This window comes from Haemaphysalis longicornis, unplaced genomic scaffold (assembly GCF_048455015.1).
Source record: "Haemaphysalis longicornis isolate Haplotype H1 unplaced genomic scaffold, Haemaphysalis longicornis Haplotype H1 scaffold_2, whole genome shotgun sequence".
Taxonomy (NCBI): domain Eukaryota; kingdom Metazoa; phylum Arthropoda; class Arachnida; order Ixodida; family Ixodidae; genus Haemaphysalis; species Haemaphysalis longicornis.
The window spans coordinates 155,549,042-155,563,974 of record NW_027526295.1 but is presented as its reverse complement, the minus strand read 5'-3'; the positions used below and the strand labels follow the sequence as shown (position 1 = coordinate 155,563,974).

The 14,933-nt window shown below is 49.7% G+C and overlaps 1 protein-coding gene across 5 annotated transcripts in view; it reads right to left on the bottom strand.

The window, feature by feature from the left end:
* The window catches only part of Pgant5 (polypeptide N-acetylgalactosaminyltransferase 5), a 274,060-nt gene that overhangs the window by 104,855 nt on the left and 154,272 nt on the right, over positions 1-14,933 (bottom strand). The window contains exon 1 of one of the 5 annotated variants that reach the window (XM_077698476.1): positions 7,659-7,843. The exons of the other annotated variants lie outside the window; for them this stretch is intronic. The gene's annotated coding sequence lies outside the window, so the exon portion shown is untranslated. Of the gene's footprint in view, positions 1-7,658; positions 7,844-14,933 lie in introns of those variants that run through there. 5 annotated transcript variants of the gene reach the window in all.

Genomic DNA, 14,933 nt, shown 5'->3' with positions numbered 1-14,933 from the left:
GTGGTGGATTTTATTTTGATTTGATTGTAGGGTTTAACGCGCCAACGCAACGCAGGCGATGAGGCGCGCCGTAGTGGAGGGCTCCGGATTAATGTCGACCACCGGGGGATCTTTAACGTGCGTCGAAATCTCGTACACACGGGCGTTTTTGCTTTTCGCCTCCATCAGAAAAGCGGCCGCCGCAGCCGGGAATCGAACCCGCATCCTCGTTCTCAGCAGCACAACGCCATAGCCACTGAGATACGACGGCTGCAGCTGCAACAAATAATCTAGCCAATAAAGAAAAAAAAAAAAAACGATGAAGCAGTGGCGACTCACTAGCCCGTTTTTCACCGGGCCTTTTTATGACGTCACAGGGATTGAGTTGTACGCTTGGCACCCACCGACCAAAAGCCACCGCCCACAAATATTGACTGTACCATTGTAGTGGAGCCTATAGTTCCGTTTAATCCTACCACTGGAAAACTAACGTGCACTTAGCATACTGATGACTCGGTTTTTTAAACTTTTGCTGTCAATTTTTAACTTTTCTGGGTTAAAAAAAAAACGCCTTTCGGGTCCGAGTGGAATTAAGGGAGTTACTACAGGTTAGTCCGTTCAAATTAAACACGGTTGCACTCTGTATACTCATTGTCCCGTTACAAGAGCTTGTTGCTGGGGAATTTAGTTGTATATTAAAACACCGTTATTAGGGGAACCAAGGCATGGTTCCTTGCGCGTCCCTTTCTTGCTATCGCTCGTTCATGTCCCCTTTCCGGGGTCTGTTTCTTGAAGCGTTTACTTGCACACACGAGCTGAACTTTCCAGGTTAAGAGTGAATGAATGACTGTATTGCAGAGAGGAGGCTATAAAACCCTGTGGGTAGGGAATGGAAAAGAGGATTGGGAAAGGAAATACTAAGTTGTAGTACATCTAAGTAATGTTCAAGTTTCACTGCAACTATCACTGTAGCTGTTTCTCAAGGTCCGGTTGGAGCAACGCACACACACTGGCCTTCCCCTGAGGGGAGGGGGTGTACGGCATAGTTCTTGATGGCACATTACAGGGTCCCCGCGAGGGGAGGTGGGCGTAATTTTTTTTTCCAAACCACGTAACCTTCCCTACTTCTATCACACTTACCGGGGATTTAGTGTTCCATTTCAAATTATGTTTAGAAATTGGAGTATGCTTATAACTGCCACACCTCGACGGAACGAAACACACAATCTTTACAGCAGCAAGTTGCAGAGAACACGGCAGATATTTGGACACAAAACTGCTCGACCTTCAGAAACAAGTGCAGTGGAATCTACTAGTACATTGTAGCAACGAGCAGCCTGACAATGGAAAGGCGAACGGCTCTTGGTATAGCCCGGGTGCTTTATAATTACGTTTCTCGCGCTTCTGTTTGAAGCCGTGAGACCATGAACTGAGTTCTGCAATGAACGCAGCAACGGCAGCCGTTCACAGTCGGATTTATACGCATAGATAACGCTCAGTCTCAGTTGAAAATAAAACAAAAAGTTCCGTTTTGCGACAGCCTAAGGAATTAGAGAGAAAAAAAAAAAGCCCTTTGATAATGCAAGAGGATTCAAATGCAAATGCCTTGTGGGCACGCGGAACACGATAATCAGGAGGTGCATCAACGGAGGTGGAAGTAACATACGTGGAAACACAGGTTTGTAGGAATTCTCGAACTGATAACTCTTGCTCATTCGCACATTCTGCCGACGACATGCGCCAGGGGGATCTTCTCCCCGTGGGAAGGGCAGAAATAGAACGTTACGTTCTCGCCGTTGCATGTGTAATGGCCCCAGGCCAAATAAGAGTCGCAGAATCAGCCAGACCCAGTCTGCGGCGCTCCGCGCGTGTGGGCAGGCAGTGTCCGTTCTTTCGACACCACTGCCGGAAACTCCTGGCTCAGGGAAATATAGGAGCCTCTAGAGGCATCCTGGGAGACTTTGAAAAGGAGCGCATTGTGTTCTTTGCTTTCTGTTTCCGCTTTGTTTCGATATTCCCCTCGGAGCGCGGGGAGAAACGGCAAAGCCTAGCTGTACACGCTGTCTTGCCATTTTCGTTTCATCCTCCTCCGGCCGGGACAGCACACGATAGTACAACCATTTCAACAGAACGCACGGTCAAAAGTGCTCAGTGCGCTCGTGTTAAGATAAGTAGTCTTAGAGTAATTAGTGCGTTTATAGTGTACGTACGTGCAGTCCTCGCCAAAATTTACTAGGCCATGATGAAAGTGCACAGATCGCAAGAACTTCAATGCACAAACTTACGTCTCAACGAGGGTCAAACGTTTTATGCTGAAAAGCTAGAGAAAACACTTTTCCTTCTTACTGTCATAATTTTGTCGCCTTTAAAGGTTCAGATTATTCTCTGATATTTTGTGGTTCAAAAGGCCTAGGTTTGGCGTAGAAAATTTTAACAGACTGTGTGCATGTATGTATGTATGCATGTATGCATGCATACGTGCATGCGTGCATGCATGTGTGCATGCATGTATGTATGCATGTATGTATGTATGTATGTATGTATGTATGTATGTATGTATGTATGTATGTATGTATGTATGTATGTATGTATGTATGTATGTATGTATGTATGTATGCATGTATGATTTGATTGATTGTAGGGTTTAACGCGCCGACGCAACGCTGGCGATGAGGCGCGCCGTAGTGGAGGGCTCCGGATTAATTTTGACCACCTGGGGATCTTTAACGTGCGCCGAAATCTCGAACACACGGGCGTTTTTGCTTTTCGCCTCCATCAGAAAAGCGACCGCCGCGGCCGGGAATCGAACCCGCGACCCCGTGCTCAGCAGCGCAACGCCTTAGTGTATGCATGTATGTATGCATACATGTATGCATGTATGCATGTATGTATGCATACATACGTACGTACATACATACATGCATGCATACATACATGTATGCATGTATGTATGCATGTATGTATGTATGTACGTACGTATGCATGCATGCATGCATCTATGTATGCATGTATGTATGTATGTATGTATGTATGTATGTATGTATGTATGTATGCATGTATGTGTGCGTGTACGTGCGTGTGTAGTATGAGAGAGAGAGAGAGAGAGAGAGAGAGAGAGAGAGAGAGAGAGAGAGAGAGAGAGAGAGAGAGAGAGAGAGAGAGAGAGAGAGAGAGAGAGAGAGAGACCGTTTCCCAGAGCTGAGTCCCACACCACACGAAGCAGTGTGCGCTCCGTGCTAGAAATCGTCGAGACGAAAAAAGGGCGGAGGCAAAAAAAGAATGACATATCCGTCATGGCCCATTTTTGCACACAGACGCAAGAACCACATTTCCCGCTAGCCTTCGTTAGCTGCCGCTTCATTGCCCTCTCACCCCAATAAGGAACTCGCTGCGCCCGTTCTCGTCGGGTTCCACTGCTCTTCCCTCACAACTTGAAACTCTCTTCCCCAGAAATCAAGCAAATGCCAGCGATGCGGCAAACCCCCGAATGGGAGACGCCGCCAACCAGGTTTCGCGGAATACTGGAAGAAAACGCCGCGCGGCACCTCCTCCTTCGACGGAGACTGAGGAAGGAAGGAAGGTAGGAAGGAAGGCGGTGGGACGGCCAGCAGAGGCGAAGCAGCGGCCCGCACCGTAAATCAATCGGGCCCCAGGGAGTTGGGGACGGACGACTTGCTTCCGAGCAGATAAAGCCGCGGCTGCCAACGGACCTCGCGCGACACGCACGCACGCACACACGCGCGCACACCCACGAGGCCACACTCTATTACCTCCAGTTGCGTGCAGCGGGTTGGCAAGACGAAGGAGCGGCTGCACGCATCGTTGGCGCGGTAGAGATTACGGGTATACCTGAAATTGCCATTTTTCGGATGGACTGAAACTAAGGAAGAAGAAAATAAGACAGTCTGGCCTCTTGATAACTCCAAGATAAGCTGCAAGTGCGCGTTTCACGGACGCGGAGTGTGCAGTCTTCCGAGCAGTGAACGCGTTGCGCACTAAACGAACCAAAACACGCGGCGACGTGTTCCGGCTAAAATTATACCTTCGCCGCCTTTGTTCCAGTGTTGTGTGCTCGTACGTGCGTGCGCGCAGGTGTGTCCGTGTGTCGAAGGCCACAATCAGGGACGGCTAATTTGCGAGCTCTTGGCGGGAAAATTGGAGCGCACCTAAGCACTTCTTGATGTTCAACTAGGCCCCGCTGAGTGCTCTTCGCGATTTGATCTGCGAGTAATGTTCTCAAGATTTGATACGGGCCCCGCTTGCGAGTTTTGCAATTAGATTGGCGCTGGTTGGTTTTTTAGAGTATGCACGTTAACGAGTTGGCTGTAGATCGTTAGGACGAGAAAGAGAGAGAGAACTTTACTTGACAGGTAACATTAGGGCGCGAAGACGTTGCTGAGAAGTCTACTGCCGCGCAAAGCGGCCTGGCTTGCAGGTGATTGTTACGCCCTCGGGAGACGGGAGAGGAAAGCGCGGCAGTGCATGCACATCCCTCTTTCCGCGTGGCTCTACGCATGCCCAGGCCTAACACCGCTTTCGTTTCCTTGCGTTTTACAAACGCGACGGCTGGGTTCAGGAAACCTTCGCTGCCAGAGAGGCCGCCAGCGCCGGCTTTTTCGCTCACTGGGGTGCATTGCGAATGTTTTCACACCCAAAGCTTTGCGACCCTCTCATCACTGCCGTAGCGAAGTCGGACTGCGAGTATCTCCCAGGCACCTTCCCTAAATTTTAAGTGATATGCTAAATCTCGCTAAGTGCGAAAACTCCCTGACAGCGCGATGGATCTAAGACACAGGTTCCCCTTCTTCCCCTTGGGTAACATGTCTCGCATCGTCCACATGCACTGTCTCGCTTTTGGTGCGCTCCACTATGACGTCAACCCCGCGCTTGTATAGGCCTCCATGACCCCCCCCCCCCCCCTCACTCTGTTCGTTGCTACGTACAGCGACCGCTGGGCCTCGAAGACCAACCCCTCATGTCACGCGTTATCAGTGCGCAGTTCGCTCTTCCCACGGATACGCACAAACCTCGCACATCAAACGCAAACTTAGTCACGTCGATCAAAGCGAGGAAGTGGAAGTGTCCTCGGCTTAAAAAATGAAGACAAAACGACACTCGAGTAGAAGAGATCATAGCTGAAATTAAGAAAAAAGAAATGGACTTGCGCTGGCCAAGTAGTCACACGAAACGACAACCGGTGGACCACCAGGGAAACAGAGTGGCTACCGAAAGACAGGTCTAGCAGAAGGGAAGGTCATAAACTAGATGGAGGGGTGAAATGGGAAAATTAAGAGACAAGGAATAGACTCGGGCAGCGCAGGACGGGAACAGGTGGAGGAGGGGCCTTCGCCCTGCAGTGGACCTCAGTAGGCGGATGATGATGGTGGTGATGATGATGATGTTGATGACCGGAACATGTTTTCTAGCACAAAAAAAGACGGGAACTTATAGAAGAATACGGACGGGACAAACGCTAGACATCAACTGGAAGTACAAAACACTAAAACATGAACACGCCGGGCCACCACAAACCACGCTTCTGCGCACATTGCATCAGTAGGCGCATTTCTCGTTGAGACAACTGGCGATGGTCCTGTTTGCTTCTCTCTAGGTCCCTGTCTTTTTTTCGTTGGTAAAATGGCTCTAAGTCAATACCAACTAGCCCAACTTTCAGCCCTAACGATAACTGAGTTCCTTCTTTGATAATGCCAGCGAAGGGGTGATTGTACATCTCGCCGCCTCGATGCATGATGATGATGATGCACTAGGAATATCCTTGCCGAATGCTGACTTTAGGGTATGACAGCTGCTGCGTCATATAATATAATATAATCAATCAATCAATCAATCAATCAACCTTTATTTTTGGTGCCCAGGAACAACCCTAGGGTCTTGGTACTGGTACACCATATACAAGCATTCATAAAAACAAACTAAAATCAAGACAACACAACACAGAAAACCGTATATATGAAAGAAACAATCAGATAAAAATAGTTACAGAGATATAATATAATATAATATAATATAATATAATATAATATAATATAATATAATATAATATAATATATTATATATATTATATATATCCCAGCCTTTCCTTGCCCGCACGGACAAAAACAGGCTGGAGGAAGCATCCGCCGCCAGCAGAAAAAAGTGTCCGATATCCCAGCCTTTGGCGGAAGCAGCAACGACAGCAACAGCATCAGTAGCGACGACACAGTAGCACGGGCACCAGCCGGCCGCTTTGACAGGAGGGTAAGATACGAGAGCAGCCACGTAGCACCTAACCCCCTCCCCTTCCACGCGCGCCTGAAAGCTGATGAATGTGCCGCGGAAAAGCCGAGAAAAGCCCAGCGGGCGCTACTGGGTAGTGTGTGCGCGGCCGCCACCATGCAGCCGCCGGTTGGGCAAGCCGACCTGCTCGACTGCACAGCCTTCACAGAAAACAACGAGGGGATGGGGCGTGTATATACGAGGTGTCCGGACTCTGGAGGGCTTACTCAAATCCCCGTGTCTTTATCGACTCAGCTACGGCGTGGAAACGCTGCTAAGAGAAAGAGACGCTGAAGAGGCGGCCCTCATCGGGTGTCGAAACATGTGCTCCTTCTGCCCTCGGATGGAGCGCTGGATTAACCTCTCTCCAAGGGGAATCGTCCCCCCACATTTCGAAACGTCGCGAGGGCCCTCATCGCTTTCGGCTGTGGCTTTGCGAAAGCAGAGGTGCGGACGGGCACACCCCAGGGAAACATGGTGTTAAGGAGTCTATTTACTCGACGGGCAATAACAGTTAGTCAGTGGCGGTGGTACCTCTAGTTGCGAGCGCTGACTTGAGCTGCGTAAACTGCTTGTAGAAAATTTATCTAAGCTACGGCGGGCAGTCAGTCGCGATGTCACTTGGCAACAAGTTATCGATTGTCCTTCGTACATGCGACAATCGCCCTTTCGAATATATACGTCGAAAGAGTGACCAAGTCAGTCAGCTCTGTTCGAGGATAGGGCACCCTTCCGCACTTGGAAGGGCGGATATATTATCCAGCCAACGGGAAATGACAGGACGCACGCAACGTAAACTGCCTCCAAATGATGCGCAGGGGTCGAAATTCCGTCCGTGCTTTTATAACTAGGCTACAGCATGCAAAAGTACAACCAGTTAATCGGTCTCTGGTTAAAAAAAAAAACAACAAAAGAACGAATATATCTAAAATAAAAACTTTAGAATGTTTGAGAATCTAAACCGAGAAATAGTTCCAATGTTACCTTGTACCAGACTTTCGCAGTTACAGGCCACGCGCACTCATTTGTCGACAGCTTTCACGTGGTACAACGACGATCTACACAGAAATATCCGCGCAACGCCCACCTATCGCGTATTTCTTTGAGAAAAAGCTCCAAACGTGCTGCAGGTCACGGGTTCGATTCCCGGCCGCGGCGGCCGCTTTTCTGATGGAGGCGAAAAGCAAAAACGCCCGCGTGTACGAGATTTCGGCGCACGTTAAAGATCCCCAGGTGGTCAAAATTAATCCGGAGCCCTCCACTACTGCGCGCCTCATCGCCTGCGTTGCGTCGGCGCGTTAAACCCTACAATCAATCCAAACGTGCTGCATGAGACTTCGCGTAGCAGCGAAACAAATAAGTAAGCCAGCCACGTGGAAAGGTCAACCCGCGTGCCTACTTACGTTGGCAACACAGCCGCGCTTTGCCCAAATGTGTCGCTGCCACCGACGCCGCCGGAGAATATGGCGGACGTGCACAATCCCGACGACCTCGGAACGTTGATTCGATCGGAATCGCAAGAGATGGGTGTCACCCTCAGAGTAGAGCCAACGTGCTACTATTCCGTCCCCACACAACCAGACACCTGACGCTGACGACGAAGACGACGCTTAGCGCCAGGATTAGACGCGATTTCCACCGCCTCCTCTCCCTCCCCTTCCGCGCTGTCGAAGCAGACGAGAGAAGTCAAGTGCCATCAAGCAGACGCCTCCTCGCTCGAAAAGTGACGCGGCCGCCGCAACGAAACACGATTGGCCCGGGTGCCACAACAACAAATTAAGAGATAAAAACAGCCATGTGACCAGCTGCTTAACGGCCCCGGAAACAGACGGAGCCTTCAAAGTCTCGGAGCACGAAACCTGCGCGCGCGGTTCGCGGCGGCTTTGCCGAAAGCTTAGGGGGAAACCGACGACGCGCAGCTGTGCTTGATGAATGCTCCAGCAGCGCCCGCATCACAGCGGCAGCCAGCTACCGCGTTCGTCGCTGCTACTGCTGCTGTCGTAGCTGCCGCCTTGATATTGGCTAATACCCGGCAGCAGCCACCTGTCGTACGGTGAGGCGCTCGCCACTACTTCGAAACACCTGTAATGCGCGCGTGCAACGGTGCTGATCAGTACATTTGAACAAGAACTTCGTGGCCAGGTACGGCCAACCACATCCCGCACCCAATCGACGCCATCATCAGCGATTAACAAAAGCGGCGGGCCACATTTAGACAATTCATCCAATGGCGGGAAACGTAGGAGTAATATTGCAAAATTTCCCTTTGTCTTAATCAGAATGTCGCGTATGCTCGGCTCCGAACAAAAAATTCAGGGTTAATTTCGCTTTCTAAACAGTTAGTACGGATGTATCATGCAACAAGCTTGCGCTAGTACCGCGGCACCAGCATTGTCAACAATGTACGTTTCAAAATTCTAGCTTCCTTTTTCGCACATTTCAGACAAAAATACTCTATGAGACGTTACACCATAGTAATTATCGAGCAGCTAAATGGAACGTATAGATATATATGGCATGGCACATATCACCCGCACTAAAGAAACGCTTAAGCCGAACGCATCTCCGACAGCGGTCAATGCAATACGACATTCACCCCCGACCCCTCTCCCACTGCCCTCTTTCCCTCCCAACACACCTCAGCTCTATTCACTCTTCGCTTTGAAAGTTTGAAGCTTCGGCTTCGGAATCCGCGCAGGCAGCAACCACTGAGTTTCTTACAATATACACTAGAGTGGAATCTGGCGCTAGCGTCTATGTAGCTCACATCAAGGCCGTCTGTGTCGTCATGGGTATTAGTTTCATCACTGGCTTGGATTGAAACGTTTTACTGACCGCAAATTTAACCAAAGTGCCACAAAAACGGGAATAGTGCGCAATTATGTAAGTGGAAAATAAAACAGGCTGTATTAAAACTTGGGAAAAAGGAAGTAAAGCGTATTTTTGCCGGAACGGTTACGGTTGTGCCTGCTATTTTGCAGACCAAGGTGGTAGCCTGTTACGAACAAAATTAATATTTATGTGCGGGGGGGGGGGGACTCATTAGATACTTATTTATTAATTTTACCACTATTTTAAACACTAAGTTGTTCGAAGAGTTTGGAAAGTTTTTTGAGCGTGCCTATGAAAACGTCGCCTTCGTGGTGAATAGGTACACCGACCGTCAGCTACAGTTTAACAAGAAAAAAGAAAACGTGGGGTTAAACAGTCGTGGACGATTACAAGATAGGACGGATACAGGCGCCCGTATCTGTCGTGTCTTGTCTTCTTCGAAGTAAATTTCGTTTCTTTTTTTTTTCGTCAGCTAGAAACTTCGCGGCGGCATATTACCCGCTCAGCCATACGTCCTTCGACTGCGGCATGACCATCGTCAAGTACGATCACGCACTGCCTGCTGTTTCATCGAACACTGCTACCACAGAACAGGGAGGATTTCGGCGTTTCGGCTTCCTCGTAGCTCGTAGACGTGTTAATGCACAGTGAAGAAAGCAAATCCCAAAAACCGCTTAAGAATTCAATTGTCATGCCAAGTCCAAGCCAAAAGTGGGGGTCTTCCCATAAACTCCCCTGACGACATGGATTACCAGGCGCAGTTTCCTCTCTAGTATACTTACTAAGAAACTCTATGCCAGCAACAGCGGAATACAATATAATTGCAGCATCACATTGAAACCATCACCAAGAGCCGCGTATTCTGCGCAGATATACATTACACACCTAACACAGCACATCAGAAGTCTCAGAAAAACGATATAATGCGTACAGATCAGATTCGTGCAAGCAGCATAATCTAAAATGAGGACATCTAGCGAAATAAAAACCAGCACTCGAGAAGACACGTGTCACCGCTTTTGGCTTTTTAGTGTATAGATCGACGCATAGGCGCGAAGCGTCGGCAGCCCGGATCTTTCAACAGCATTCGCACACTACGAAAGGCCAGCGTATCGGGCGCGACAAAGGGCAGCGCCAGAGAAGGCCGACGGCGTTTCTCGCCTGAACATCATAGTCAGGATCGATACGAGACGCGAAGCACACTCTAATAACTTAGCGCGGGCAGCTCAACCCCTGATATTTCCGACGAAGCAGCGGCAAACAACCTGCGTTCCCGGGCAGCTACAGGAAGAGGCCCGGATGTGCGCACGTTCCGAACGAACGCACCGAAAGTTTCTAGCGGTCAAACGGCCACTCCCTTCCACGTCCGTCCCTCGACGCGTGGAAGGCAAACAAGCACGCACGCCCAGTTCACCCGCCACCACCGATGCTCCGTTATAATACCGCGCTCGCTCCACGAGGTCGCGTCTGGGGGTGAGGCCATCGGCTACTGCGACTGCAAACACGACCGTTTGCCGGTTGCCACCGTGCATTCAGCGCGCGCAGTTCCGCCGTCGATGGCGTACTGACGCCACGAGGCCTTTTCCTCGCGAGTGACTTTTTACCAGGGGCAGAGGCCGAAGCCGACAGCTTCGCTACCACCACCGCACGATCCATCACTCCGCCTGACTTCCCCGCTGGCACGGGCGCGCGTAACTCGAACGGGAGCCACTTTACCCGCTGGCGCTCCGGAGGGCCGACCGCGGGTCCACGTTTATACCTTGACCACCTGCGGGCCCACGGCCACAAACCCGACCGCCGCACCGCCGAACGCACGAACAAACGACCAGCCACCTCGTTCGGGCCTTGCGCGCGAGAGAGTCTACGCAGACGGCGGGTTAGCGCAACCAACCGAAAAAAAAAAAAAAAAAAGCAACACAAACGAGGCCCCAACGAGACCGGGATAGCAGCAGCAGCCACAGCAATTCGCGGCTATGGAGATAGAGCGGTTGCGCTGAGGCTGGACTAATGCACGCCTCTACTATTGCGCACAATGCGAAGCGGAACGAATAAATGGGGAAGGCGTTCGAGAGAGAGAGAGAGAGAGAGAGAGAGAGAGAGAGAGAGAGAGAGAGAGAGAGAGAGAGAGAGAGAGAGAGAGAGAGAGAGAGAGAGAGAGAGAGAGAGAGAGAGACGCGCGCGTTCGTACGAGGTCAGTGTACGGTTCGGTTACACGGACGAGCTCGTAATGGCAGGCTGCACGCGATGTAAGGTCCGGCGGTACCGGTGCACAGCGGGGCGATTCGCGTCCGAAGCTTCCGCGCGAGGGGGCCGTCGACGCTGCGGGTTACGCGTTAAGAGCGACGCTAGACTGGTTGGCTAAGCCAGGCAGCTCAGATACGGCAATTTTCATCAATTGTTGGAACAGAAGCGCCTCTTGCACAAATCAGACGCCCATGCACGCAAGCAGGAGCGAAACCAAACTGGGCACTGGCTTTCAGTGCACGGGCAGGAGAGACTGCGGCCTTCTGCTTGCGACAGTTACTTCAACTATTATAAAGGGATCCCGAGCGCCATTGTCCCGCTAAGCGCGCAGTTTTAATACAGAGCTGTGCATTTATTGGTGGGTTCCATTGGTCGATACACGCGGACGCCCGAGCGGCCGCTACACCAGGCGTCTACCCAAATAAAGAAGCCATGAATTCCGACGCCCGCCTCACATCCTACGATAGTGTCCGCAGTTTCGGGGAGCAACGCGCCACTTTATGCAAAAGGCGACATCAATCATCGCTCTCCGCGCACCGAGCGGCGCTGGACGCAGCAGCCACCGCCGTCGGGAACTGTCGCGCGCAGGCGCTATCTTGCTTCACTTCACCACGCTGTGCAGTATATATACAACACTGCCTGCAGCTTCTTTATCGGCGTCGCACAGTTTTCCCGCTACTCGACGTCCCAGGGGAGGAAGACAAATTTTAACGTCAGCCCCTGAGCCACCGCTTCATTAGGTCGGGGAGGCGGCGGCAACGCGTCGTATACTTCTTGTCCGAAGACGCCTAATCCCGAAATCTCTCCGGCTTCCGACCGGGAGAAGCGATAGCAATTTCGAGCGCCCATTCCGCCGTCGCGGGACCTGAACTATAGCCTGGTGGCGTAACGAAGAAGTAGAAAAAAGGCTGCCCGAACAAGGAGGAAGATACATGTTACGAAGTTACGGGCGCAGCTGAAGCACGCGCGGCGCAACCGAGACGACGAGTATAGCCCGTAAGCTCAGCCCATCCCTCAAGCGGTGGGAAAACGAAGATGGCTGGACCCCATATACTTACGTTCACAAGGCGCGGTTGAGGAGGAAGGAGAGGTGTGTGGTAATGACTGTGTTTCTGCGGGGCGTCCGGCGTCAGAGCCTAGGACGATGACGACGGATGGCAACGGCAATGGATGGCGGAAGCATGAAGCGCAGCGCATCACAGGGCGCGGATGCGCTGATAAGTGTAGCCTTGTTTGCTCTTTTTTTTTTTAATCAGTAGATTACTTTTTCCCATACGCCCGACTCGAAATCTTGAAACGACAACGAAATGTATGGAGAGAACCGGCTTCTCTAATAATAGTCTCGTCTCAAGGTGCGAGGTGGTCATTCTCTCCCCCCCCCCCCCTTTGGTATTGTGGTAACCGGAACACTGTGGCTGTGGTCAGTCCCACGTGATGGCTGTGCATGCCACCACGCACCGGTGAAAAAGATGGCGGACAATGTGTACATGGCGGACAGCGCGGGACTGAGCTGGTGCGCTTTTCTGATGGAGGCGAAAAGCAAAACCGCCCGTGTGTACGACATTTCGGTTTACGTTAAAGATCCCCAGGTGGTCAAAATTAATCCCGAGCCCTCTACAACCGCGCGCCTCATCGTCTGCGTTGCGTCGGCGCGTAAAGCCCTCCAATCAATCAATCAATCAATCAATCAATCAATCAATCAATCAATCAATCAATCAATCAATCAATCAATCAATCAATCAATCAATCAATCCATCAATCAATCAATCAATACATCAATCAATCAATACATCAATCAATCAATACATCAATCAATCAATCCATCCATCCATCCATCCATCCATCCATCCATCCATCCGTCCGTCCGTCCGTCCGTCCATCCATCCATCCGTCCGTCCGTCCGTCCGTCCGTCCGTCCGTCCGTCCATCAATCAATCAATCAATCAATCAATCAATCAATCAATTCACCTCTCTCAAGCGCGCACACACGGTGCGAGCTGAAAACACACGTCCTCTTCCTTCGCTGTGATATCAAGGCGCTCGCTCCACCGAAGCTTCGTATAGAGTGTTTCAGATTTGTACCGTTTGAGCCTTCTATGGCTACGTTGAAGGCTGAAGAAGCGAATGAATAACGACCGCAATTGCAACAGACCACAACGGCCACGGATAGACACTAAATAGGACACTTCACCAAACTTTTCAACGAAGGACGTCGGCGTGTACGAACACGTGACACGAGTTTTCTTTAAATTTAAGCTCCATAATTCTCTTCCTTATTAAAGAGCGTTCCGCCTAGGATATATTCGAGTGGGCGTTCGTTGGGGAGATTTCCATTAGGCGGAGGGAGCTTCTCCCGTACCTTGACAAGCGTCGAGGGGCTGCCTCAAGTGGAGGAGTGTGGAATAGTCTTGTAAAAGCTCCTCTTTCCTCTAAAACAAAGTCCCTTCAAGGTATTGAGAGTGCAGGGTGGACGCTAAGAAGAAATAAAAACGTTCAGGATCAAAAACCCAGAAAACTAAGCACAAAAAAAAATCACTCGTAACAAGTCAGCAGAAAACTAAATTGTAAAAGAGCGAAGGAACAATTTCAGAAGCACAAGTTCGACCCCTAATAAGAGCAGCCAAGAGAAGAAAATTAAAAAAAAAAAAAAGATCCGAAGAAATAAGACAGAAGAACGCAAAGCAAACAGGAAACGAAGAGACAGAATACTGAGCACCGATGAAACTAATCAGTGCACAGGCTTTACAAATTCGGCCCAAAACACTATCGACGTATGGCGGACATAATGGACTCTCCCTTGCCGGCCGGGAAAGCAGCCGAGGCAAGCATTAAAGAGAAGCCAGAGGTGGGTGAGAAAAGTGTGGTATCAATTCACTACAGGGGTGAGCTTTGCCTCCTTAACTCTTACTACTTCGGACCCTTTTCTCTCGGCTCCTTTCATTTTAGGTTGCATTCACGTCTGTGACCTTACCTTCTTTCTAGCGTTTCGGATCTTGTTTCGCCATTGCTACACATTATTTCTTATTCTTGTATTTTCCTTTCTTTTTGGGCCTTCATTTTGAACGCGTTTGGTTGTTTCTTTTTAGCATTCGCGCTGCACTCTAGCTGGGATGATATTTGAATTCCCCTGACTTCGGAGAAAGAGGAACTTTTGAAGCAGGCATTTAGCGAGAACTTTGTACGATGCACAAAACCTCCAAGGAAGCCAGAGTTGAACAAACTGAAGCCGACGCGTTCCGTTCGTTGCACACCCAGCCAAGGATCGTAGCCCGTAAAAGAGCTCTCTCTCTCCCTCTCTTCCTCAACACAAACACACACACACACGCTTGCATGCACACAGCTAAGAAAAAGAAAACTTTAAACAAGGTAGCGGAAGGCAAGTTTGTTGCCGAAACGTCGGCAACAGTAATAATAATAATAATAATAATAATAATAATAATAATAATAATAATAATAATAATAATAATAATAATAATAATAATAATAATAATAATAATAATAATAATAATTATTATTATTATTATTATTATTATTATTATTATTATTAGTCAAACAGAAGTCATGTACATAATCAGGCCTACCTAAGCCGCAACGGACTTGTA